This window comes from Poecilia latipinna, unplaced genomic scaffold, assembly GCF_001443285.1.
Source record: "Poecilia latipinna isolate Pla-1442-1.1 unplaced genomic scaffold, P_latipinna-1.0 Scaffold205, whole genome shotgun sequence".
Taxonomy (NCBI): Eukaryota; Metazoa; Chordata; class Actinopteri; order Cyprinodontiformes; family Poeciliidae; genus Poecilia; species Poecilia latipinna.
In genome coordinates, this window is record NW_015112821.1 from 140,841 (window position 1) to 167,310 (window position 26,470).

Sequence of the window (26,470 nt, forward strand, 5' to 3'; positions counted from 1 at the left end):
TATTTTAAGTTTTAATGCCCAAAATTATATACAATTATATTAAAGAAAAAAATTTGTTTTTGCCGTCAGTCAGATTGTAAATTAATTAGCAATAGTTAAATTTAGTGCTCTAGCATTAGCTTCCATTAAATATTGTGTTGTTGTAGCACCTTTGTGTTAGCAGAACTAATGTTTATGATTAGTGCTTTAGAGTTAGCATTGCTAACTTTCTAGTTAGTGGCATCCACCACCGTTTATCAGTGATTGTTAATTTACTATTAGAATATAACTAGGTACAATGTAAATTACTGAAGGCAAACACAAAAACTAAATTATTTAGATTATTTTATTTTAAAATATTTTAACTTTTAATGCCTTAACTTGTATCACAATACATTGTAGATAATCAGGTTCTAAATTAATTAGCAATGCTGGGCACACTTCCCCTAATCCACTAATAGCAGAGCTAATTTTCATCTTAGCACTTTAGCATTTTTGCAAACTTTGAAGGCGTTTAGCGCACTTAGATTGCCCTAAATTAATTTTTCAGAAAAATTGTAAAGCACTAATTTGCTTGGCTGTTTTGTAAACTTTCAGTTGAATAAAGTTCAACATCTATGTTGAAGTTTTGGTTATGAACTGTTAATTCTTTAAGTAGCTATATGTATATATTCATGCTCTTATTTTGAAGTGGGTGAAAATAGTCAAGTTTCCTCTCTTTTCTAATTGAATTGAATTACTAAGACTTTATTATTGTATTATGACTTTATTCTATGGTTTATAAGGTCTGTGGAGTGAACACTTTCGCTTTCATGAACCAAATCAAACAGAGTCTTTGGAGGCATTTTTATCGCCCTTAACCAGCATTTGTGGTATAAATATGCCACCTCAGCATTTTTTATGTCTGCAACAACATTTATGCTTTTACATATATCCAGCTAAGTTCAGCATATGATTCAACATCTTGTAAAACCACCTTGAGCAGCAATAGCTGTCAGTAGTAATCTTCTGCATGACTCTAGCAGTCTCTCACATTTGACCCACTAATTTTAACACACTGAGGTTTCAGCACAAAGCATTTTCATCTTTGTGCAACTGCAATGCCTTTATTCAAACCTTTTTCAGACATTCAGCTGCTGTGTTTGGGATTATTGTCCTGTGGATGACCCAGCGGGGTCAAGGTTCAGATGGCCTCACCTTTGACTCTAAAATACTTTACAGAGACATTCCTGGTCGGCTCAATGCCTGCAAGGTGCTCTGTTCCTGAGGCTGCAAAACAAACCCCAATCATGATCATAATTTGTGCCTGACAGTTGGCTTAATGTTTTTCCGCTGATGTGATGTTTGTTTTTCTCTAAACATGACATTTTTCAGTGCGGAGCACCTCAGATAACATCAATGATGAAGCGTACTGACGTGTCTAGAAATCTTTATTTATGTTGAGCCTTCCCAGACATTTCGTGTATAAACTAGATTGCTTCGTCCTTCCCCAGACAACCCTGGAAAAGCTATGAAGATAAATAAGAAAAAAATATATTTAAATATGAAATCAGATGTCAAATCAGTTGAGAATGTAAGTGTTTATCAAAGTGTTTCTTATACAAATCATTTGGCAAACAAAAATAAAAACTAACACTGGAACAATTTGGTGTTTCTTTCAGAGGTTGATTTTGTTTATAGCATTATGGTGCAAAACAGTTAAACGAAAGGCTACAATGAAAGTAAACACCAACATTAATTAGCAAATTGCATCAACTGTATGCCATTAAAACATATTAAACACCAAAATACCATATTGTTTCCAGGTAAGCACTTACAAAGAAATCAAACGCAAAACAATGTTTTAAGTAGCACAGATAGAACAACACGTCACAGGAAGTGTGTCAAAGAAAAGTACAATAAGTAGCATCAAAACATTTTCTACGGAAGCAGAAAGCAGGTAAAAATATCCTCATCTGACACCTTTAGAGATTTGGTTTTGATAGTTAAACTGTATTTACACAGGGTGTTTGGAGATTAATGATTAACTGATTTACTTTGTTTGGTGAGATCTTACTTAAAAATTGTGAAATTAATCTCAAAAGTCAAAAATTTGCAAGAAACAAAAAATCAGAAATTTGTAAAATTAATCTCAGAAAATTCCTAGAAAAAACAACACAAAAATTTGAGTTTGAAATGTTGAAAATCTGCTAGAACAACTCAGAAGTCTTGAGATCAATCTTAGAAATTCTCAAAAAAAAGAGAAAAGTGAAGAATGAGTTTGAAAAGTCAAAAATTAATGTCAAAATTTTTTCTGACTTCAGAAATTTTCTTTTTTTGAAAACATATTTTTTTAAAGGAGGGGTAAAGTTCTGCCACAAAACTCAAAAATTTAGATTAATCTCAAAACTTTCCTAGAAATTTCTGAATTTGAAAAGTTAAAAATATGATAGCATAAACTAACAAATTTTGAGAGGTCAGAAAATTTATAGGAAATTTCTGATTAAAAGTTTAAAATTTTCTATTTTTGAAACTCAGCAATTTCCACTTTTTTTCCTCAAGATTTTCTGAGATTCTTGTAGCAAATCTCAGAAATGTCCTTGTTTTTTGGCAGAAATTCACCAATCTTTTTTTTATTTTTTACTTTTCTCTTTATTGTGACCCTAATATGCAGTTATATAAGTCTGAGAACAAAGTCAGAATTATTGTTATTGCTTTATTTTTTCAGTTGCCCTAAACCTCTTCTGTACCAAATGATTCAAAAGGCATTCAAGGATTTCATTACATTTTGGGTCGATTATTACATAATGCTGTTTTAATGGTGTTTTATTACATTTTAAAGCCCAATTTTCACAGCCTGGAGCAGCGATGTCACTTGAACTAACAACTGTGCATAACGTTCTCCAAAGACGTCTGCGCCCTCACTAACTCTGATTACAGACAAACGGCTGGAAATAAAAGGAGAAGGAGGGAACGCAATGCGTTTCAGAGTAAGGAGGTAAGAGCCAGGCTGGCTGGCTGGCTGGTGTCTCGATTGAGCCGTTTCAACCCAACCAGAGGATTTGTCAATCATAATTGATCTTTGGTAGCCGGGGTAGTGGGAGGTGAGGGTAAGTCTGAAGCAGAGCGTCTTCCCTGGAGGCTACAAGCTTTTTAAGGGGCCGAGCCCTGGAGGGCTGCTACTCCTCTTCCCTCGCCTCAAGATCAAACCCAATTCTCCCGCCTCTCCTCCTCAAAATTCCTCTTCATTAGAGTCTGTGATAAAAGAAACCTCTTAACAGCTGGAAATAACTGCGCATTAGGAAGCATACGGACAAAGCTCTATTCAGGATTGGGCTTGAAATCACAGGAAGGCACAGCGGAAAAGACGCTGCCAGGCAATGTTTTCACTTTTATCTGCACATTAAAATTCTCTCTGTTTTCCAGTGTAAAACATCTTGTGCAAATGCATCTGCGTCTCCTTTTGTTAGGCTTTAAAAAAACCTTATTATCATATATCTTACACTGTGTTATTATGTCAAAGAGAAACTCAGTCAAAGAGCTTTTTGCTCCTCGTTCACAATGCGCCCAGCAGAGTGAGGACGCACTTAGACATGGAGTCATTTCAATGCATCCAGTTATTGTGCTTGTTCCAATCTTCTCTCCCTCCCAAAACCCATTAGGTGTGAGAATCTGTATAATTTACATAGCATTCGAGATGCAGGGCCTTGCTAATAGCTGGGTAGTCAAAGCATTTGCTCTCCTTGGGATGAAACTTCTCCGAAGGCATTTGAGGTTTAAATAGTTTAAAATTGGAGGCAAGTCTTCACTGTTAGTGTTTCGGTTGAATTGGGAGAGCAGGACATCTATTATTTGATGTAAAGCATTAATAATATAGCATTTCAATGTTTGAGGCGATTTTACAGCACCCCACAGGACTTACTAGCAACCCTGATAAAGATGCATAAAAAATCATAAAGATAAATTCATTATTTATTGCAGTTGCATCGTCTCATACTGGAAAAAAAACTTTGCAACTTTGAATGAAAGGGTTAGGATTAGGTATTGAAATATTTGTTGTTGTCTTTTTATCCCAAAATCACAAGTGCAACCTGAAAATTTCAGTTTCTTTGCTAATTACCATTTATTGATGGAACTTAATTAAAATTTTAATTGAGAAAATCAGCGATATTTTAAATTCAAAAACTTTTTGTTGCTAGATAATTGAATAAATAAGTACATGAGCTCTGCAACAAATATATTTATTGTTTTAATGTCTCCTTTTTATGCTTTTATTTTGAAATGGGTGAAGATTGTTAATTGAAATTATAATACCAAAATTAAATTAAATTAATGTTTAGATTTATATTTATCTTCTGATAAATATTGTGTTGGTGTACTACTTTAGCTATGAATGTTTATGATTTAGCTAATGTTTTACTTAGCGTTGCTTCAATCATGTTCATAGAACAAAGTTAACACAAAATATGGGAACCAAATATATGTTTATGATTAGACCTAAGAAGCATTACCTTCTGCTAAACACTGTGCTGGTGTAGTAATTTAGCGATAAATGGTAAACGGACTGAATTTATATAGTGCTTTTCCAATCATTTTGACCACTCAAAGCACTTTACATTAGAGTCACGTTCACTCATTTGGACTCACAAACGCTCACACATTTATGCACTGATACTTTGGGCAATTTGGGGCTAAGTGCACATTGACATGTGGCAGGAAGAAGCTGGAATTGAACCTACAACCTTCTGATTGCAAGGCAACTACTCTACCCACAGAGCCACGGTCGCCCTAACAGCACAGCTAACGTTTTAGGTAGCGGCACCCACATCTGTCTTTTGGAAATTCCTCTGTGGAGCTTCAACTCTAACAGTAAAATGTCAATAGAAAATAATGGAATAATAATGAAATTTAAATAAGATGTATGACAGGTGTCTGTACGAGCTTTTAACCCGACCTCTCCCAGAATCCATTTGAAGCTGTCAGCAGATTATGTTCTGTTAATCAGGGTGTTAAATAAACTATCCAGTCTAATGCGGATAAAGTCTGGCACTGGTTGAGGTTTATTTACCCCTCAACCAGTTTGTGTTGCATCCAACCAGTTTGCTTATTTTAATCTAAAACTTTAATCTTTGCTTTTGAATTTGGGAATCTAAAAGCTTTTTTGGCTCGTCAGTGAAAAGCATTAATAGAAGCCTGGATGGGAGTTTTCATGTGTTTTTGCAGAGCGAGTCATGAAAAGAGCTCAAGCTAATTTTGAAGCACCCAAAAAAAAAAAAAAACAAGTCAAAAAATAACCCTGTTTCGTTCCTGCTCCCTTCATATTCCCCAAGTGAAATGACCACTGGCAGAGACCGCAGAGTGCGTGTTTTGTGAAAGAGTAATAGTGTTGCAGCATAAAGAGCGTTGCCCCTCCTCAGCCTCTCCTTCTGGTTAATTTCCTCAGAGCCTGCAGGGCTAGCCAGTAGGGGGATTTGACAGAGGACTTCTGACAATCCAGAGGAGAGCTGACACCAAGAGTGCAAGTCTGCCCATCACTCGCGGCCAGATTGGAAGATGCTCAGCATGCAGAGAGCAGATGAGACGAGCAGAGGAGCCAGGAGGGCTGTCCTTGCAGAGCGAGCTAAACTTGAAAAGTCTGGGAAGGGCACAGTGCCACTCAGAGGCCAAAACTCACACTCCAGCCGCAGATCCCTGCCACAGAAATCTGACTCATGTTCTATCCATTTTTTGGTTGTTTAGAAATCCGAAACTTTCTGTAAGAGCCGAGTAGCTGGATGTGCAGAGACTTTTTGAAAAAAAAATGCAGTTCTATCAAACATGAGGTATAATATAGGTAGACTGAGTGTCTCTTAGCTTTTATGGAGTTCCATTTGTAACATAGCGCCAATTTGCCAAGCCTTAAACTCTCATGACACGTTTCAGAAGAATTCAGGCTTTACTTTAACAGACAAGAAGAAAAAAAAGAGGGACTAAATTATTACCCAGCTATTTTCTACACCTAAATGTAGAAGATGGACATTCCTGCCACCAATTTAACCCCATCAATGCTAAAGGTTATTCTGCGAAATTCACATTTTTTTTACTTCCATTTGGGTTTCTACTGCTTCTAGAAACAGCATTTACAAAAACCATTATTGTAATAAGTGAATGTTGTTTTAGTGTGAGGCGTTTCAAAAACCTTCAGAACGTCACAAATCAGCAGGCGCTACTCCGTTACCTAGCAACCCCAACAGAGTTCCACCCATCACCTAGCAACCACAGCTGAGTTCCAACTAGTTTTACTGCTGTATAATGGCTGCTGGAAATGACAAGTGTTTTGTTGCCAACTTATAATCCAGAAAACACTTGCTGCATTCTTGTTAGTTGTGCAGGGGGCTCTACATCTGCTTTTCATTTCCTCTTTTTTTTTAAACTAATTATAAACCATTACAGCAATATGTTCATATTTTTTTGGTGTCTGGAAAATGAGCCGTTTCAAAACTCTCCAGAATGTAAAGTCACAAATCAGCAGGAACTGCCCGGTTACCTAGCAACCTCAGCAAAGCCCAGCCTGTCACCTAGCAACCAGGGCTGAGTTCCAGCACATTTGGTCAACTGGTTTTTACCGCTGTATAATGGCTGCTGAAAATTTGTTGTTGACTTATAATTCAGAAAACACTTGCTGCATTTTTGTTGGTTGTGAAGGAGACTATATGTTTGCTTTTCTTTCGTTTTTTTTTTACTTATTTTAAGTTTTATATATTTTGTAACTTATTTAAAAAGTGGCAGCACCCCACCTCTTTATCCAGGGCATTATGGGTAAATACAACCAAAACAACATACTATATATATTAGTTATTTTAAGTTTTTATAGATCTACTCTGCTTTTCAGAGATCTACAGTTGTGTACTTGCACATCTGTTTGCAGCCATTTTCACGTGTGAGTCTAAACATTGAGTTGAGGGGGAGTGGCCAGCAGCAGCTTATTTGGATTCAAAGTGACAGGACGCTCTAAAACAGCTCATTCCAAAAGGTGCACAATAAAATCTCATTAACTAAGAATGATTTTGTAATAAACATGTTTTATATACCCCATAGGTCTATACTAACACGTTCAGCGAAGCGTAATAGGTCACCTTTAAATCCCAACATGAGTACTCCCGACTCTCAGTAAGCCAGGTTATTGAGACAGATGCAAAGCACAGAGAGAGAGAAGAGAGGAAAGTAGCTTCAAACAACAGCGCGACGAGCTGCTGAGGGTCTCCGAGCAAGCAGGGGGAAAATGCGTCACTCAAGTTGTTGAGTCTGATGAATTTTAACTGCTGCATTCAAGCATGACAGATCAGACTGCGAGGGAAGGAGATGTTACAAATCCTGCAAAGGGAAGAAAAATCTTGACAGTAAGTTGAAGGAATATTTCTGTCATGAAGATGTGTTCGGTATTCAGTGAACAAGCAGCAGAAACATGCATCAAAAAGCAAAGAAAGAGAGCTATCTCCGTGACAGCTGTGACTGCAGGGTCGCTGCACAATGTAGTATAAAACAACACGTGCAAATGAAGGGCGGGGCCAGTTTCCTTATAACATGTAATCTGACATCAATATATACTACGAAAACATGCAATCAGTTGATATAGTATTAGGTTAAACATTATTCCCAAATGTGTTTTATTCAGCCGAGTCAGTAAGAAACAATTATAATGATAAACTGATTATTTGTATTAAAATACACAAAGAGAATAATATATATTATAATAATAGACCTTTGACTTTATCAGCCCACATAAACTAAGTCACAATCATTTGTTTTGGTAATTACAGCAACAAAAATGCTAATAAAAATGGGTTTGTTGTGATAAAAAGCAGCTTCTCATTTGCAAGGATCTGAAAACAATTCTTAGCCAATATCACATTTTCATTTTTAAATAGCTTCATGTATTCACCCTGTTCTGAACTTATATTAATATTTTAGCCGATTAAGCTACAAGTTGACATTAGATTTACGTTTTAACATCAGACCTTGCTCTAGCCAGACGTAAAAGACAATGTTCCTCAGATTTTAGCTTCTTTTGTTCTGTGTCCAACTCAGAACAGAAATGTGGTTGTTTATTAGACTTTTGATCAGATTTGTTTGAAATATTTGACTGTTTCGTGTGCTTACAGGTTTAATAGCAGAACAGTTAGATCTTCCATCGCCTGTTGAACCAGATTTGTGTTTTGGCCTAGAGGCAGACACCCTGTGTACTAACATTAGACCTCAACTTTCCTTCCAGATAAAGCTCTGCGTTTGAAAGACTTGGCGTGAATCTCTGAGTTCTTTCTGCCGGACGCAGATCAGAGAGATTCAGTGGATTTATGCTGCTACTGTGAGAAACTCAAGCTGAACCATATGGGTCGAGTGAGTGAGGAGCCAGCTATTGTTCTGGACTCAATCACTGCTGTTCCTGGGTTTGTTCTTCAAACAATTAGAGTCCTTCATGTTAAGGTTTGATGACTGGAGATACAGCTACATGGTTACAACCAGACGTTTGTGTCCAAAAGACAGCATCCTGCTACAACTACAACAAGGTGGCCCTAAAAATATTTGTTTCTTACGAACAAACTTCACACTCAGCTAGTCTTCAATAATCCTTTTCTTTTTTTCTCCTGGTGATTGAAGTTTACATCCAGAGCTGTTAGCAAAAATGCTAGCATTTTTCCGCTGCTTTGATACGAATTGTTGACAGCATATTTTCATACATTTCCAGGTAAACAATGGCTGTAAAAACACAGAGCCATTTTCCTGGTTCATACACATAAATAAAATCAAACTGTAGTTTGATTTAGATATGAAGACAAAACTAACTAAGAAGTAACTTTTCAAGATAAATAAGCTTATTTTATCCATTAATTCTTGAATATTGATCAAAAGTTCTGGTTCCATTGGTTCCAGATGTTTTAACTTGAACATTGTTCCTGTGTTATAATTTTTAAAAGGCCGACAACAGAACAACTCAAAAATTACTGACTCCACAAACTCCTTTAACTTGCTGAAGTTACTCGTCTTTTTAAAAGTGTACTAAGATATTTTGCAGTAGAAACTAAGGCTGGCCAATAAATCAATAACAAAATATATCCGAAAAAACAAATTTGTTCACTGACATTGATCCAAAACCGCACAGCATTCTGGGAAATGTAGGCAGAGGAAAAGTTTTAACTGCTCAACTTCTCACAGCCAGAAAAGAAAAGTAGGTGACGTCAACTAACTCACTCACTCTTTGGTTACCTAGCAACTCACTCACTCTTTGGTTACCTAGCAACTCACTCACTCTTTGGTTACCTAGCAACAATCTGTTGAGTAACTTGCGCAGCAGCAGTTTAAGGTTTCTCCACCGTGCCTCGTAACTGTTTAAAAATAAAAAAGAACACCGTGGAGAGAAAACTGTGGATGAAACAGGGTCGGTCATATGGCTAGTTTGTCAGTATTTCAGATATTTAAAACAAAACAAAAAAACTAATATGAAATGTTTGTATCATGACACGTTTTTCAGCCATACTGTCCAGCCCTTCTAGAAACTAGACAAAAATACTCGGGAAAATTGTGTTTTTGCAGTGTAAAGACATTATAAAACAGGATAAAACTCATTCATAAAATTACACAGAACATTTAGAAGAAACATGTTGTAGTTACTCCTTTTTCAATTAGTCAGAAACGATCTGTGAAAACATTAATTTGAAAAAATGTCTACTAATTTAAGAAGTCTGTACACACCAAGTATGTATCATTTATCAGTGTTTTATGACGGTAATCATTTTTTTAACTGCTGCCGAGTTTGTTTAGGTAACAGCCCCTTCGGGTCCTGAAGATGTCCGTCCCTCTCTCTGTTCTGACTCTTTGTTTTCACACACGGCTTCAAGGTGAGGTGGCTGGAAGGCAAATAATGATGTGTGGGAGTGAGTGTGTGTCCAGGGCAGCTCCGGCCGCTTGTTTCTTCGAATAACGGTGGCCGTGTCCAGCTTCTGATTAATTAAACATCCCCTGGGGGGTCACGGAGTCGTGGAAGGCGATGTAATTTATCATCTGGCTCATGCGTAATGGAGTGTGGCCCACTGCAGAGTCTCTCATTAAAAGTGATAAACTCAGTTGTTGCATCCAAGGCCTCTTCACAATGCAGCGTGGCTGGATGGGAACAGGTCAGGAATGAGCTTTCTCTGAGAACAGATCTAATTATTATCAGCCGCTTCACACCTTGAAATAAACGGAACAAAACCGACTCGATCATTTGAACTCAAAATAGTTTAGGGAAACTTTTACAATCAGTCACAGATGTCAGGAAAGTTCATAAAAGCTATTTAATCAACACTATGTTACATTTGTTTTAGACATTTTAAGTGTTTGGAATGAATTTAAACTAGATTATTTTGGTGTAATACTATTACCTGGGTGGGTATAAGTACATTTACTTGAGCAACTTCTTAGAAGTACTTTTACTACATCATATTTCTCACTTTATTATTATTATAAGCTACTCTTATTTGGGTAACATTTCTAACTACGGCTGCAGCTAACAATTGGCACATTTTGCAGATTGTTAATTTCACCACTTAATCTTATTTTATTGAATATTAGGCATACATGGACATAAAAATAGACAAATAAGTCAATTTTATTGCTTAAAATCCAATAATGGCATTTTTTTAGTGAACGTTTGTAAAGGATGAATCTACAGCTAAAATAAATACTTTTGATATCAACTTGTGAAACACGCAAAAGGTTTTCACTGTTTTTCACATGCAGATGGAAAATCTGCCCTTTAGCACATTAGCTCTTTTCTAGAAAGCCAAAAACTTCCTCAAGCTTGAGGAAAAACCTGTTTTTGCTCAATTATTTAGAATTTTGCCGTTCCCATCATCCTTTTCTAATGCGTCGCTTCAAAATGTGAGTAGGCCTGCCACAATAACAAATGTTGCTGGACGACAAATTGTCCCAGAAGTTAATGTGATAAATTATAATATTGTTATTTTGAGACCATTTTCAAGCAAAATAATGGCAATAATGGCCTAATAATGCAAGAACACATTCTCAAGATCAATAAACTTTAAATTCTATTAAACATTTAATACTGGAACTGGAAAATATTTTAAATATCCAAAACAAATAAAACAAATGAAATGAAATATGAAACAAAATTTCCTTCCAAAACAGAAGAAAAAGATAGTTGAGACCAATAAACCAGACTTAAAACTTTTATCATCCAGTTTTTGGTAGAAAGACAGAAAAGAGAAAAACAATAAATAATGCAAATGGAAATAACTGAGCTTGTTTTAATTTACTATGTGATTAATTGGTTAAACAAACTTCCAGAAGGGGTAAAACCCCAAGTTTATACTTAAAACCCACCTGAAACATAATCAATGAAATATTAATCAATGTGTAACGACGGCAAAACGCAATGCTTCAATTGTCGTGTTTTTATCATGTAAAGCACTTTGAACTGCCTTGCTGCTGAAATGTGCTAGAAAAATAAAATCTGACCGATGCAAAAAGAAAAACGTTGATGGAAACACGGTTACAGTCCCTGAGCCTTTTTAAGTGGAATGAGGAGATTCTCTGGACAAAAACACAATAATTACTTAAACTAGACACCTAAAAATAACTTGAATTAGGTAAAGCAGACAGATAAAGAGAGGCGCAAACATTATCAGAGCTTTACAAGGTTTCTGACATCAAATGAAGCTGCATCACAATTTCTGTTCTCATCTCATAAACCAGCGCTGAAGACAAATACGTAGAAATGGAAAACCGAAGCAGTTTTAGTGTTGCTCCATTTTCTCAGCGTAAAGGGAGGAAAATGTAAACAAGACGAGTCTAGTTGGGAATACGGCCGAATCAAAATATAGCACTTGTGAGCGCAGGGAGAAGGGAAGCGAACAGATGTAAAAACCCGACACCGGCTAACTTTGAACAGAATGCAAATATGACTTAATCAAGTCATGAATATGCAAATCGGCATAATCGAGCAGCATTCAATAAGTTTCCAAGCAGGTTCCAGCATCTTTTTCTCTAAAAGCTGTTGGCAGCAGTGATTCTGCCGCAGGACTCAACAGAACCTCATCTGATCCTTTATTTCCAGGAGAAAAGGATTTACTAATATTACATTTTAACATCATACCAAGAGATTTTAAGGAACATTTTGATTAGTTTTCCCACTTATTTTAATGTATAAATCAACACGTTCTGGTCCACAAACACCAAGTTTTTAAGTTACCCAACTATATATAATTGTTTGGCAGCAGTGAATACTTTGTACAACTCATTTTGATGGTAGGAAGATTAAGATGAGCCTCTCAAATTCTCTTTTCCTGACTGAATAAATGTACTTGGAAGGATTTTGAGCGTTCTGAATGAAGATAACTGAACTTTTCTTACCCTGCAAATGTTTCACCTCATAAAAAACATTTTGTTCTGAAACTGAGGCTGGAGGTTCTGCAGGTCTTAATCAGGAACAATGAACTGGCATGTGTTTACATTTGCATTTCTATCATATATTTTATTCATATTGTCTATATTATATTTTGAGTCGCAATATTTATTGTATAACATTTGCATATACTTATATTTGCAAGTTCTTTTTAGATTGCTAGGAAAAGTGTTGTTAATGTTTTAAGGTTTATTTGGTACAAGTTAAAATAAATGTTGAACATAAGCGATGGCCCTGCTGTCTCTTTTCCCTGTTAGTGTGTTGACAGTAGCTGCGTTTCCACTGCAAATGTGCTCAAAACTTTTTTTTAATATTCTGCTAATGTCTTAAAAATACTTTTTTTTCATTAAATGAGAAATTTAATTAAAATTACATGTAAATAAGACACTTTACGCAATATGTCATTAAAAATTAGGATGTAAACGCTTACCTGAGATATATTCATAATTCAGTCATGGCACAAACGCTCATCATTTATCAGCCTTTTGAGGAAATTGTTGTCGGCCATTTTACAAAAGAGTTTTGGATTCAACACGTTAAAATTACACAAAACTTTTTATGAATTGTAATTTGCGCAATTTTGTGGTTAAAGAAAATGCAGCAAATGCTAACTCAGTATCTGAAAGCGTGGCCAACATGGACTGAACAGCTTCATTCTCTTCGTCCGCTGTCATTGGATTGCAGAAAGTAAACATCATTATTCACAACCCCTCCTTCTGTTCGCTGATTGGCCAGTTTGAAATTCTACCATAGGAATCCAAGTAAATGGGAGAAATGCCAGACTCGGCTCTTAAGAGATTATAATTGAGCAGAAACGCATAGAAACACTGCAAAAAACAAAGTCTTACCAAGTAATTATCTAGTTTCTAGTGTTAATATCTAGTACACTTGAATTAAAACAAAGCCATCTTAAAAATAACTTCTAAGCAAGACATAGGAGCTAGTTTTAAGTCCTAAATGTTGATGAAAAAGTTCTAGTTACATTGGCAGATTATTTCACTTATAACAAGACATTTTTGCCACGTTACAAGTGAAATAATCTGCCAACGGAGAAGCAAGTTTTCATCAGTATTAAGTAATTATTGACTTAAAACAAGCTCATACATCTTGCTTAGAAGTTACTTGCAAGTTAGTTTTCTCTTATTTAAAGCATATTAAGATATCTGCACTAGAAACTGGACTAAAAATACTGAGTAAGATTTTATGTCTTTGCACTCTCTGTGTGAGAAAGTTGAAACCAGAGGCCAAAGGAGGAAATGCAATCATTTGAATTAGTTGTGGGGAAACATCCCATGATCAGGGTTGAGTAAGTCCGAGACTTTCTCCTCTGCTCAAGGTTGGTTTTTAATCTCTTTCATAGACGACACATTTTCACCATGAAGGTTCTCTTGGCTCTAAAAAGTATCATCACTGACAAATCCAGCCGTTAGCCGTTTCAGTTTCATTCCAGACATGTCAGACCCACTTGATTAAATCCATTATTCTGTCAGTGCCTTGTTTTTAGGCACCATCAGTTAATTGGCTATCTCAGAGGCTTGTGTTCTTGTTAGGCAGATGTTAATAACAGCAATTAGTCATCTTCCTCTGAGACAGATTCAGGCTACGGGCCTCAGGAAGCAGTGCTGCTCAACCGACTCTGAAAATCCTTTACTGGAGTACATTTGCTCACTCTGCTCCGACGCTGGTCACATTTTAACCGTTCTCTGCTCATAGTGTAATGAAAATGTAAGCCGATACTTCAGAGGAGACAAAGGGATGAACTGGGACCAGCATGATGTAACCATTACGAGAAAAGAGACTCTGGAATCACTTTCATCTTCATGTAATGATGTTAGAAAACCTCAGTTTTTCTATGCTTATCAGTCGCTGTCTGCCATATAAAACGATGAATTATTGAAATTATCTACTTCGTTGAGATGTTCTGCTTTAAACCATGAAGAGACGGTTGGATTGTTTAAAGGGAAACTTATGAAAAATTCACATTTGAATGTTTTTATGCTTCCATTTGGGTTTCTACTGCTTCTAAAATAATCTCAAGTGTTTAAAAAAAACATCCAGCAGTTTTTTTGGAAATAAGTTAATGTTTATTGATGTCTGGAAAATTAGCCATTTCAAAAACTCCCCATTATTAAGTAACATTCCCTGGCCTTTATAGCTCGTTTTACCGCTGTACAATGGCTGCTGGAAAAGACAAGTGTTGACTTGCCATCCAGAAACCACTTGCTGCATTCTTGTTGGTTGTGCAGGAAGCCCCACTTCTGCTTTTCACAGATGTACGGTTGTGTAATTGTGCATCTGTTTCCAGCCATTTTCACATGCAAGAGTAATTGAGTTGGAGGGCATGACCAGCAGCAGCAGTGCCAATACACCCTAAAATACAGAACACCAAAATGCTCAAAATTAAATAAAATAAATCATGAAATAAGTATCTACATGACTAAATTTTGAAATAGCTGAATGAATCCACTTCTTGCATGTTTTCTACTTCAATTTGGGTTTCTACTGTTTATAAAGACAGTCCAAGTACTTAAAAAAATGTAAAAACTAAAACACGCAGCCATTTTTTTGGTGTCTGGAAAACGAATCGTTTCAAAAAACTCCAGATTATTAAGTTCTAACCAAGAGGCACAGCGCCGTTACCTAGCAACCCAAATGGAACCCAGCGTCGTTACCTAGCAACCCAAACGGAACCCAGCATCTTGTATAAGCTAGTTTAACTACTAAATCAGTTGTATTGTGTTTTGTTCTGACTCAGGGTCTAAGCAGACTAAAATCTCATTATCTAAGAATAATTTTGAGCAAAAATTGTTATGAACGTGTTTAGTATAACCCATGCACCTATCCTAACCTGTTCAAGGAAGAATATAGGTTACATTTAATACCAGCTTTTGCAAAAATCATGATCATAATCATAAGAAAGCTTCCTGTCCATTTCTGCTCATGTTCATTCAATATGAACAGACCATCAGGCTACGTTCAAAGCCAATCAGGTGTTTTGTGCAATTCAAAACCCACAAAAATCAAAACCCTTTATTTCATGTTTAAACCACAGCAAAGCCCTAAGCAAGACACGGACACCCTGACACTGGAAATTACGAGGTAGAGGTGGTAATCAGATCTTCTCTCATGCTCACAATTGTACATTCAGCCACCGAAACCTACGCTGCCATTTTCCCTGCCGCCCCCTCGCTGCGGCTTGTAGGCGTGACTGGAAACGAACTTCCCCCTGCCGGGCAGAGAACAACCGAGCAGCCCTGCAGCGGTGCTCCTGCTGGGATATCAGAGCATCTGTCCCCCCTGCGGCTCGCCTTTCAAACCGCACGAAGGCCATCTTCTCTCAGCACCAGCTTTTTTTTCCCCCCCCTCAAAGGCACAGGCAACGCTCGGAGGAATACATTACAGCCTGCATCCTGAGCCCATCTGCCGGGCTCACACCTGGGAGGGAGGCTTTCACTCATCCTCAAGCCCACACCAGGAGAAACTCATGCTCCGCACAGCGAATAAAGGCTCCTTCTGTCATTATGAGTGGCTAATCAAGTCACGTTTGTATCTCAACACAATTACAAAACAAGTAAATATTACATTTTGTCAAATGCCATCATCTAAGTCATCAAGCAAGTGCACAAATATGTTACCATGGGACACTACTTCCTGTTGTCTCATTGTGGTTTCTGCCAGTAGTAAAAGCCTCCTGGCTCTGATTGGTTGTTTGTAGTCAATACTGTGAGAAGGCAGAGGAACTCGATTTTTTAACAGATTATCTGACTCTTGGCATAGTGACAGTTTCAACAAATACGTAAAAATATTTTTAACAAAAGTTACTTACTGCAGCTTAAAGCTAAGAACTTATCTTTTTAAATCTGCCTTTGCTTAAATTTGTTTTACTTACTTATTAATCACTGAAGCTGTGCTGACTCTTTAGGTCCAGAGATAATAAGGTCAGTTTTTATCTTTCCTGAAAATTCATTTCCATTTTGAGATGCAAAGAGTAAAAGGTGACATTCATAAGAAAATGACTTTTTTCCCCTCCCAGTTCCCTCAAAGTAGATATTAAAGTAGATGAAAGGAACCATGGGCCATTTCCTTTCCTGGTGACCAGTTGCAAAAATTAGTCCTGAAAAGCATTCTCTGTGGTAAAATGTCATAAAACTCTGCAAAATTTCATTTAAAGTCAATGACAATCAAACACAATGAGTGCTGTTAAGCCTCGATGTTTCCTTAAAATGAAATCCCATTTTCCTTCCCTGGTGAAGGGTTTTCGGCCGGACTCGCTGATTACATGCTTTACACGTCACTGACAAAGGAGGAAATTGGTTTCCCATCATTATTCCTCACCAACGGGACACAACAGATCTCCAGTGGACAAAGACGGTCTTGACCCGACTTCGTAAATATTCAAACGCTCCTAATGAGGGACATGAAAGAGGACGAGTGGCGGAGGGGGGCCTCGGCGGTCCCTGTGTTGTCTTTTCTTGGGAGAAAAAGAAAAGGAGGAGGATGGATCTGCTCTTTCGTCAAATATAGATTCCTCGAAGGTGTGAGCGTTAATTACATGATGGCATGACCTGCACTCAGACGCAGAGACCCACGGTGCTCAAAAACACAAACAAGAACTCCTGGAGTGATTGGGTATCGATTACCTCGACAGAAGTCGTTTGTCTTCTAATGGAAACATTTTTATTTTACTTCAGAGAAAATGGGCCACGCTATCAGCTGCATGGGCTCATTTGAAGAGAAAGGTTGGCTTCTACCGTAAAACAAAACAAATGTAGATGAATTGATCGATTATTTTCAGATTGATGCCAGATATGCGTTAATTGGTAATTTGTCTAATAAACGAAGGCAAGGTGCTGCATGAGCCCTCAAAATGGTGGGAAAAGTATGATTTTCAACATTTTTTACAATTAAAATGTATTATGTGCAATGATGTTCAACAGTGGAGTCAGTATTTTGTAGATCCAGCATTTGCTGAAACTCTTTCAGGGATTGTCTGCAAGGTTATTATAGTCAAATAAAACCAAAAAAATAACAAAAACTGATATTTAGAAAACATTTTAAATTCCTGAAACAGAGAAAAATGATAATTAATGGAGAAAACTAATTAATGGAGAAAACTAACTAAACTAATTAACTACCTGGAACAACATTGTGTGTTTATAAAACTAAGACATGCTGAAAGTATAGATGCAATATCTTTAGTTTTTGTGTTTATGAACCCATTAGTCTTTAAAATACCAAAATTTGGACTTAACTTTACATTTTTGTCTGATTATTTTCTTAAATATTAAATCAGATGCTCTGGTCATTTTAATCAAATGCAGTTTTACTTTTACTTTTTACCTTTACTTGAGTAAAACTATGTTGAAGTAGTGCTACTCTTACTTGAGTACAATGTTTTGGGTAATCTACACACTGGGGACGTGATTTTATCGTATCGTTTATCATTTACTGTGATAAATTTGTTCTCATGATAAAAATTCTGATTATTATTGTCACAATAAACTCGAATTAATGAGTTTGATAGTTTTGCTGTTTTCTCCAATTCAATTCAATGAAAGCATAAAAAAATAAATAAATGTGAAAATGCAGTTACCTTTAATAGTACAGGGATACAAATCACACTTATACAGTTATCTGAAAAGTGGAATAAATATTTCTTATCATCACTTTAAGTGCTTTTGCAAAATATCGTGATAAAACTTTAAGTCCGTATCGCCGTTTTCTACCTCTGAATGTAATGTGAAAAGGTTAAAGATGTGATTCTTTTTGTAAGGTTGCTGTGTGGTTGGGAAAAGGCTCCAGATTTTTTATTTTTTTTGCATGCAGGCCGTATGGATTTCCTGTAGGAGGGCATTATAAATTCTCGACGAAGTTTAATCTCCCCGGAGAGGAGCTTATATTTATGTCTCTGCATTAATGTCAAAGCGGCAGCTAACTCTCCTCTTCCCTCTGCTGATTGAAATGTAATTTCAAATCTAAAATCTTCTCCAAATATCCCTTATCAAAACAAAGCTAAAGAGGAGGAGAGCCGGGCTGGTTAGGGTTGCCTTTCTAATGCCCGTATGAAATGTAATTTCCCTCTTATTACTTCTGCATTTATCACAGGCAGGCAGACAGAATGAATATTGACTAAGGCTGTAATAATAATAGCTTGCAAAGCACAAAATCTGGGCTATTCAAATATATCTCCCTTGCAGTTGCAGACTCATGAGATCTGTTGAATCCCTCCTCCCAGTAATTTAATTCCCCTCCATGTCGGCCGTCCTCGCCGCCCCGACCCGTTCCCGGCTGGAGCCCGCTGTTCTTCCCCTCAGGATGTCGTGCCATATGCCGCTCCTGCCTTCAGCATTATGCTGCTCTGAAGGAATTAATATTTCACTGACGGCTCCTGAGCCGTTTTTCTTGCTGACGAGCTGAAGGTGCAGCAGAACAATAAATATTTAAGCGTTTTCTTTGGAGGTTCTCCAATCAGGAGCTCCTTATGTACGCTGTCAGAGTCGTGCGCCGCCGCCGTTCCTCTCTTTTCCTGTCACACCTCTGACTCTTTATCCATCTCTCCCTACCATCTCATCTGCTGCACCATCTGTGCAGCTGTAATAAGCTCAACTCCTCGTGTTTTCCCTCGATTCCCGCTCCTCTCCAGGCGACGCTTCACCCTGCTTGTCTGTTTGACTTGTTTGGCTCCGAACGAGGCAGCAGTCAAACCCGGCGAACGACGACGCAAACTACAGCTGGGCGACAGGGCTTAAAAATAAAACACCTGATTTATTCAGATAAGTCTACAACAGTGGATTAGAGCCATTATAGATAAGTTTATATTCACTTTTCTTTGCTTTTTCTAGAAAATTTCTCAGATTAATTTAGACATTTCTGAGTTTATTATAGCCAATTTCTGGGTTTTCAAAATCAGGAATTTCCTCTTTTTTTTTTTCTAACTTTTTCTTATGCATTAATCTCAAACTGAATTTTTCTAGCAAATTTTCAACTTTTTTTTTTTTTTTTTTAGAAAAAAACTTTTTTCTAGCTAATTTCTGAAATTAATCTCAATTTCTGATGGTTTTCCATACAAATTTTTGACTTTTCCAACTCAGAAATTCCCTGATACATTTTCGAGTTTCATCTTAGAAATTACAAATGACACACTGCAAAAAAATCTTTAAAAAGTATCCTTGTTTACTTTCTAGTGCAAGTATCTTAGTACACGAGGAAAATAGACAAAACTAGATTGCAGGTAACTTTTACTTTGATTTATGTCAATAATTCTTGAATATTGATTAAAAGTATCAGCTCTAATGGCTAATTTTATTAACTTGCATCAGGAAAAATGTTAAAAGTTAGATGACCTGCCAGTGGAACTGGATCTTTTTAATCAACATCAAGGAATTATTCACTTAAAACAAACTCCTATGTAATTTACTTTAAAGTGTAGTAAGATATTTGCAAGGGAAGCTTGAGTTTTTGTAGTTTTTGTATAATAAATTGTGGGCTGGATGTATTGTTTTATTGTAGAGTTGACCTAGATATAAATAAACAGAAGCTGTTCAATACGCTTGTCAAACAAGATGGCTGCCTTGGACGCGCTGACATCACTCTGAACTACAGAAACACAAGAAGTGCATTGGTGAAAAAAAAAATCCCCATTCTCCAAAACTTAAATCTTCAAAAGCCAAAGTCGTGATCGTCCAGCTCTACCTCAGGCCGTTTCGTTCCACTCGCCGTCCCCGTCGTCACGCGAGCTCTGGGCTAAAAAAACTCGCCGCCGGCAGAAACGAGGTGACCTTACACACGCTTCATCCGTGACACGCACACAATGCGCCTCTTTTCCCTCCTACAAACGCTCTCAGAGTGGAGTGTGCAGCAGTTCTAACCATTTCAAGTCCCTACCAACAGCAGAGTATCGATCCGAGCCAGTAATCGCACTGACACCACACTCAGCCGGATGATGAAAAATGGGGAAGATGGAATAAAAACCTCTTGGCTTATGTTTCATACGCAGCAAAAAATAAAAGAAATTAAAAATAAAAAGTCCTCAAAGAAGTTCTTGGGTTTTCGGTTTCAGCATAAAGCTTCCAATGAAATCCTCCCTGGATCTGGTAAGAGCTGTGTGTCCCTCCTCTGATACCGAAAGGCCTTTTGAGGTGGGAAAAGAAATCCACATAATAAACGTGAGAAAATGATCCACTACAGTAAAGAGTTCAGCCGCCTCAGGGTGGCAGGTTTAAAACAAACGCAAACAAACACCAATCTGCGAACCAGATCTGTTGAGATATTCTCAATTCCTGGACTAAACAGCAGAGCAGCTGCCAGCACAGCTAGCGTGTCAGATTCATCGCTACTTGATGACCAAATGGCAACAGGACATTGGCAGACGCGTGATGGAGTGTGGACGTGATGGATTTCATCATAAAACTCACAAAGACACAAAGAACAAAGTGAGACAAAGAAACAAGATGAGGACCAGAGAAATCAACAAACACGCCTTTGAATAGGGAGTTCAGATTTGTTTTTACAGGTTAGTTTCTGTTTAAAGGCAGGAAAATTTACATTTTTCCATTTTCATTTGGGTTTCTGCTGCTTCTAAAAACAGCCTCAGCATCTAAAAATAAAACCACCCGGTCGGTTTTTGGCTATAAGGTAATGTTTTTTTGGCGTCTGGAAAATGAGTCGTTTCAAAAACCTTCGGAATGGAATGTAACAAATCGGCAGGCACTCCACCGTAACCTAGCAACCCCGGCAAAGCCCAGCCCGTTACCTAGCAACGCAAACTGAGCTCCAGCACATTGAGGAAGCGCATTAAAACGCATCTACGTTTCTCCATTTATTCAATGTCATGAAAGAAGAAAAGTTTAAAAAACACGGGACATAAACTGTTGTTTGCTAATACCAACATTCTCCGAAAAATCTCCCGCTGATTAATCTGACATTTAAAAAAATAACTTTGGTAATTCTGGTTAATCTGAAACAGAAATTTTAATGCAACTATTTAATTTCCCTTTGGGATCAATAAAGTATTTTTGAATTAAATTTTTGAATCTGACTATGATTCAAAAATTTGAATTCTCAAGGACCAACTAATTTGGATTAATGCTGAATAAAGACAACATGCCATTTATTTACTGGATCTAACATGTTAACTGATTACAAGCTTTTAATAGAGCCGCACTCTAAGTTTAAAACTCTAATTATTCCTTTTAGATATTTACCTCTGTGGTAAAAACAAACCCTGAGCTGCTGAATCTCGATGTGTTAAAAAGTCCCAGCTGAGACGGTTCAGGTACCTGATCAGGACGCCTCCCGGCCCCCTCCATCTGGATGTTTGCCTGGCACTTCCTGCTCTGGTGACACCCTGAGGCTGAGCCATAAATCACTGGAGGGGTGATGGCACTGTGCAAAAGTCTTCAGTCATTCTTTCTTTCTTACAGCCCAAGCGAAGCCAGGCTTTTAAACTGGAAAACAGGAACATGTATAAAAACATGTAAAATGTATATTAATCTTTCTAAGAGACATGACTTCATCTGATACAGTTTTATTTTGACTGTTCTTCAGTCTTTAAACATTTCTCAACATCCATTCAATTCTGAATGGAAAATGAGTGAAAAGGCCGTCAAAGACGACACCTTCAGAAAACCTGAAAAACTATTAATAAAACAACAAGAAAATCATTACAACAATTCCTACTCATTATAAAGTAAACAAATTAAGAAGAGTTGAATTGATTCAATACAAAACATCCTATTCCAGGTTTAGTTCAAAAACAGAAAACTCAGAATGAAGCACCAAAAAAATAGTGAAACTGTCCATCTTCAGACAGGAGGCTTAGAGAGACGGTACAGACAGTAGGAGTCTCTGCATCAACAACTAAACAACAAAGAGTCAGTGTGAGAGCTCAGGGGTATGAAAGCCTCTACATCCAAGGAGGCAACCAATGCTGGGACAGAAAATAGCTTCACTACGTCTAAACAAAGGAAGACTCTCCAAAGGGTTGGCATCCTCTCGTCTTCCCCGTAGCAAACATACAGGTTGTAAACCAATCAGAACGCTTTAAAGGATGGAAAATAAAGCTTTTATTTGGCTAAAAACACAACTAACCTCAGAAAGTCTAATCCATTTTGGAACAGATAATCTTCCCAACATAAAACACAAGTTTTCTTTAAAAAGTGAGCAGCACAAATATTTAATGGTGATCAAATAGAAGCAGTGTACATAATACACAGAAAAACAATGAGGCAAAAATCAACCTAAAAGGGGTTCATGACCTTTGTTTGACAGCATCCTGGCAGGAGATGGGGAGAGAGAAGTGGCCCGAGGCCAGACGTTGGACCTGGCACACCACCACCAAGGTCAATGTTTGTTAAATATAACTGATGAACTAACACCAGGTTTCAGCAGAATCAGCTGGTCGGCTCTTAAAGGGGCAGGACTGTGTAAAATCTACTATTACATTATTCGCTCTTCATGTTGCTTTGATTCTTTCATGCATGTTTGAGAAATCCCTGTCTCCCATGGCAACCGTTATAAGTGTTTCTGCAACACAAACACTGATTGGTTAGTTAAAGCAGCAGTCATCTGTGGTGGCTGCTTTAAATATTTGAACGAGGAAATAATAGTTTAACTGTCTCAAAGCCAGTTTAAGCAGCATGATGCTTAGACTGAATGATTTTAAACTGAATGATTTTACACAGCATTGCTCCTCCGAGCCGTCCTCACTCAGCTCCTCCAGACTAGTGGCAGCAGCGATTAGCAAACACCTGGTGGAACTGCACTTCAGCTAAGATCATAATTCAAGCTACGTCTCTGTGCAGCACTCCTAAGACTGGATGTAAATAATATAATGAGAATCATTTCAGAACAGGACAAGGGCCATTGAAAAAATACTTTTATTTAAATTTTGACTTGTCTGGAGGAAAACAGTCTAAAAGTTTTAACTTTTCAAACTCAAATTTGTTAGCTTAATCTCAAACATTTTCTACAAAAAAAAGAAAATTTCTGAGATTCATCTAAATTTTTCTGAGTTTCTTTCTTGCAAATGTTTGACTTTTAGAGCTCCAAAATGACCAAATTTTTTTCTTGAAAATTTCTTTGCTTAATGTCAAAATTTCAGATTTTTTTTCTAATAAATTATTAATTTTTAGAGTTCAGAAATTACCTTTTTATTTCTTAATTTCTGGGGTTAATCCCAGCCTTTCTGAATTTTTTTCTCACAAATTTTCAACTTTTGGAGCTCAAAGGGTTTCTTGAAAATCTGAGATAAATTTCAAAATTTCTGAAGTTTTCTTGCAAATGTTTGACTTTTGGAAATTTCCTTGTGTTTCTATAAAATTTCAGAGATTTATCTAATAATTTATGTGTTTTTTTAATTTTCTTTTTTTTTGAGCTCAAAATTTTAGTTCTTTTTCCTAAAAAATTCTGAGATAAATATAACATTTTCAGTTTTTTCTTGCAAACTTTTGACTTTTGGAGCTCTGAATTTTTCTTGTCTGAAATTAATATTAAGATGTTTCATTATAAAAAACTGGAGCTGGATGTTCAGTTTGTGTCTGGGAATCGTTGCGGTTTCAAGTTAAAAATCAGGGTCAAAGTTACGCTGGTGGCTTCCTCCATCCATTACATTTAAAAATGTCTTCTTAAGCAGGAGAAATCCAATTGGACCGATTCCTCAAGCCATAATGATCCTGAAACTCCTGATTTCTCTGGACGGTGTGCGGTCGATGCCTCTAAGCTATCAAATATCCTCCTGTATAAAACCTGCACTTAGCTAATCCTTCCAGTTTAGAGGTCAAGGAGTCAAGTTCATCTCCAAACATTTCAGCTGCCGACAGAGAGACATTCGGTTGTGTTATTTTTGCGGGAGCAGCCCGGGAGTCGGGTATTGATTTGAGAATGCTGATTGGGAGCCATCACGCTGGATCTGGTTGTGTGATTTCCCGTCAACAGGACGAAGCTCTCTCCCCCTGCGGTCCTGCAGATTCCAGTGAAGGCTGGGGGCAGGGATTATCCCGGGGTTCTGCAGCGCTCGGTAAGCGCCGCGATGACTCAGTGGATAATGAGCCAGTTTGTGATGTGTGCTGCAGGGTCTCTGCCAGGTAGCGGTAATGAAGCACAGATCTCTGCAGATTTAAATCCAGCTGTTATCGCCCTGTTCTCTACTGCTTGATAGGATTTCAGTCATATCTGCGTGTAATCTGACGTCTTGCTCTCAGAAAAAACAAAAAACAAGAGATGCTGATTTCTTTCAAACAGAGTTTAGGACCCACATTAATTTAAATCCCAAATAATCCGAATATCAGCTCAACATGATAAAGTTCACATATAGAAAATCTATGTGGGACGCAGAAAATGATAAAAAAGATTATGCATTTCCTTAACCTTAAGTTCACTATTAACTTCAGTTAAACTGTTGACTGAACTAAGACTAAAATTCTGCTAAAAGAAATTTATTCTGCAACAAATTTAGCCGTAATTAGGCCTGCCATTAATTCAATAAATCTCATAATTTCATGGTAAAACAGTGTGGACAGGCATTAGAAGTGTATTTATGCGAGTTTTGACCATTCTTCCAAAAGAGCATTGATGAGGTCAGACACTGATGTTGGACCAGGAGGGCTGATTCACATTCTTCATTATTTCATTTCATCCCTATGAGGTTAAGGTTCTGTGCAGGTTAGTGAGGTTCTGTACTTAGTAATATAGTTTCTAAGCCCTGAACAGTAATGCCTGCACCAATAAAACATTTACAAACCAAAGTTCTTCAATCCTTTCTACAGTCAATTTTTGCATCTTATCTACTTTAACACATTTAATTACATGGAATTTAAGGCGAAAAAAATTTGAATGCAATTAATCACATTTTGGTTTTACATAAAAAGGTTCAGGCTGGAACCTTTGTAGTCATATGTTTCTGGTACGCCAGTAAATCTGACGCACAAGCGACATTTGCAAACAGAAGCCGCTTCTCTTTTTCAAATGGTGGTTAATTTTTGCTTGAAAGAGCAATCTGATGGGACGCTGGGAAAAACTACTGTTGTGTTTAAGTTGTGCTAACAGGAGTTAGCCTACAAGCTAAGCTAAAATAGCATCTCAATGCTAAATATGTTGCAGCAGCACAGGCAGCCCCTTGCTAACATTAGCATCCAGAGTTCAGATTTCTGAAGTTCAATGAACAATCAAGAGTCCCTGAAACTCTGTTGGCTGAATAACCTACATAGTAGATTAAAAACAATAAATAACTTTGGTGTTGAGCTTATATATGTATTTATTGAGTAATTTAGCAGTAGAAAGGGTTTTTAAAATTGAAATGTTGCTTATTTTGTCGTTCTGTTTCCAGTTATAATTTTAATCAAGACCCACCACTAATTAAACACCAACATTGAAGAAAGTCTCACAGGTGATTTAAATGTTCACATCGTCCCACACAGACACTAATGACGTTGTAAATCAGTCGGTATGATCTGCTAAACAGAAAGGATTGCAAATCGATGCCGACTCACTAGAGTGAAGGAAGAGCGCCATTTCTTTCCTTCACCTGAATCAGGCAGAGCTCATTTATATGCAGCACTGCTTGCCGTACAGTTGGTGAGGGTGAGACACTCTGACCTTTTATACCATGACAACATGCCATGCAGTTGTTGCTGCAGCTGCTTTGCAATTCATGGCTTGCCCATTAAATGCGCTGCGTGAAATAATGTCATCAGGTTTCTGTAATTAGCGGCAACGAGAACACGAACAATAGCTGCAGTCGCACCTCATCACCGGCTAAAGCCAGACGGCTCCTTCCACACTTTGCAGTTTGGTCTCATTAGCTCGCCGTACGAGAGACGTGGTAGATAGAATAATTTATAACATTTCTGACAAAAAAAATATGAAAATCTGTGATTAATCTCAAATTTTCCAGTAAAAGCAAGGACATTTTAGAGTTTGAAAAGTTTAAAATTTACTATAAATAAAACAAGGATATTTCTGAGCTCCAAAAGTAAAAAAAAAATTATGAATTTTTTTTTTTTTTTTTTTTTTTTAAAATTTTTTAAAAAAAAAAAATTTAAATATTTTCTTTTTAAAAAAAAAAAAAATTTCACA

At 37.1% G+C, this 26,470-nt stretch overlaps 1 long non-coding RNA gene across 2 annotated transcripts in view; it reads right to left on the minus strand.

Moving 5' to 3' along the window:
* Positions 1–9,645: 9,645 nt before the first annotated feature.
* LOC106946777 (uncharacterized) overlaps positions 9,646–26,470 on the minus strand; it is a 22,869-nt gene continuing 6,044 nt past the window's right edge. The window contains exons 2-3 of one of the 2 annotated variants that reach the window (XR_001424823.1): positions 21,676–21,843; positions 9,646–10,164 (exon numbers count right to left, since the gene is read on the minus strand). This is a non-coding gene — a long non-coding RNA (uncharacterized LOC106946777). Of the gene's footprint in view, positions 10,165–16,092; positions 16,119–21,675; positions 21,844–26,470 lie in introns of those variants that run through there. The other variant, XR_001424822.1, reaches the window with a different exon arrangement.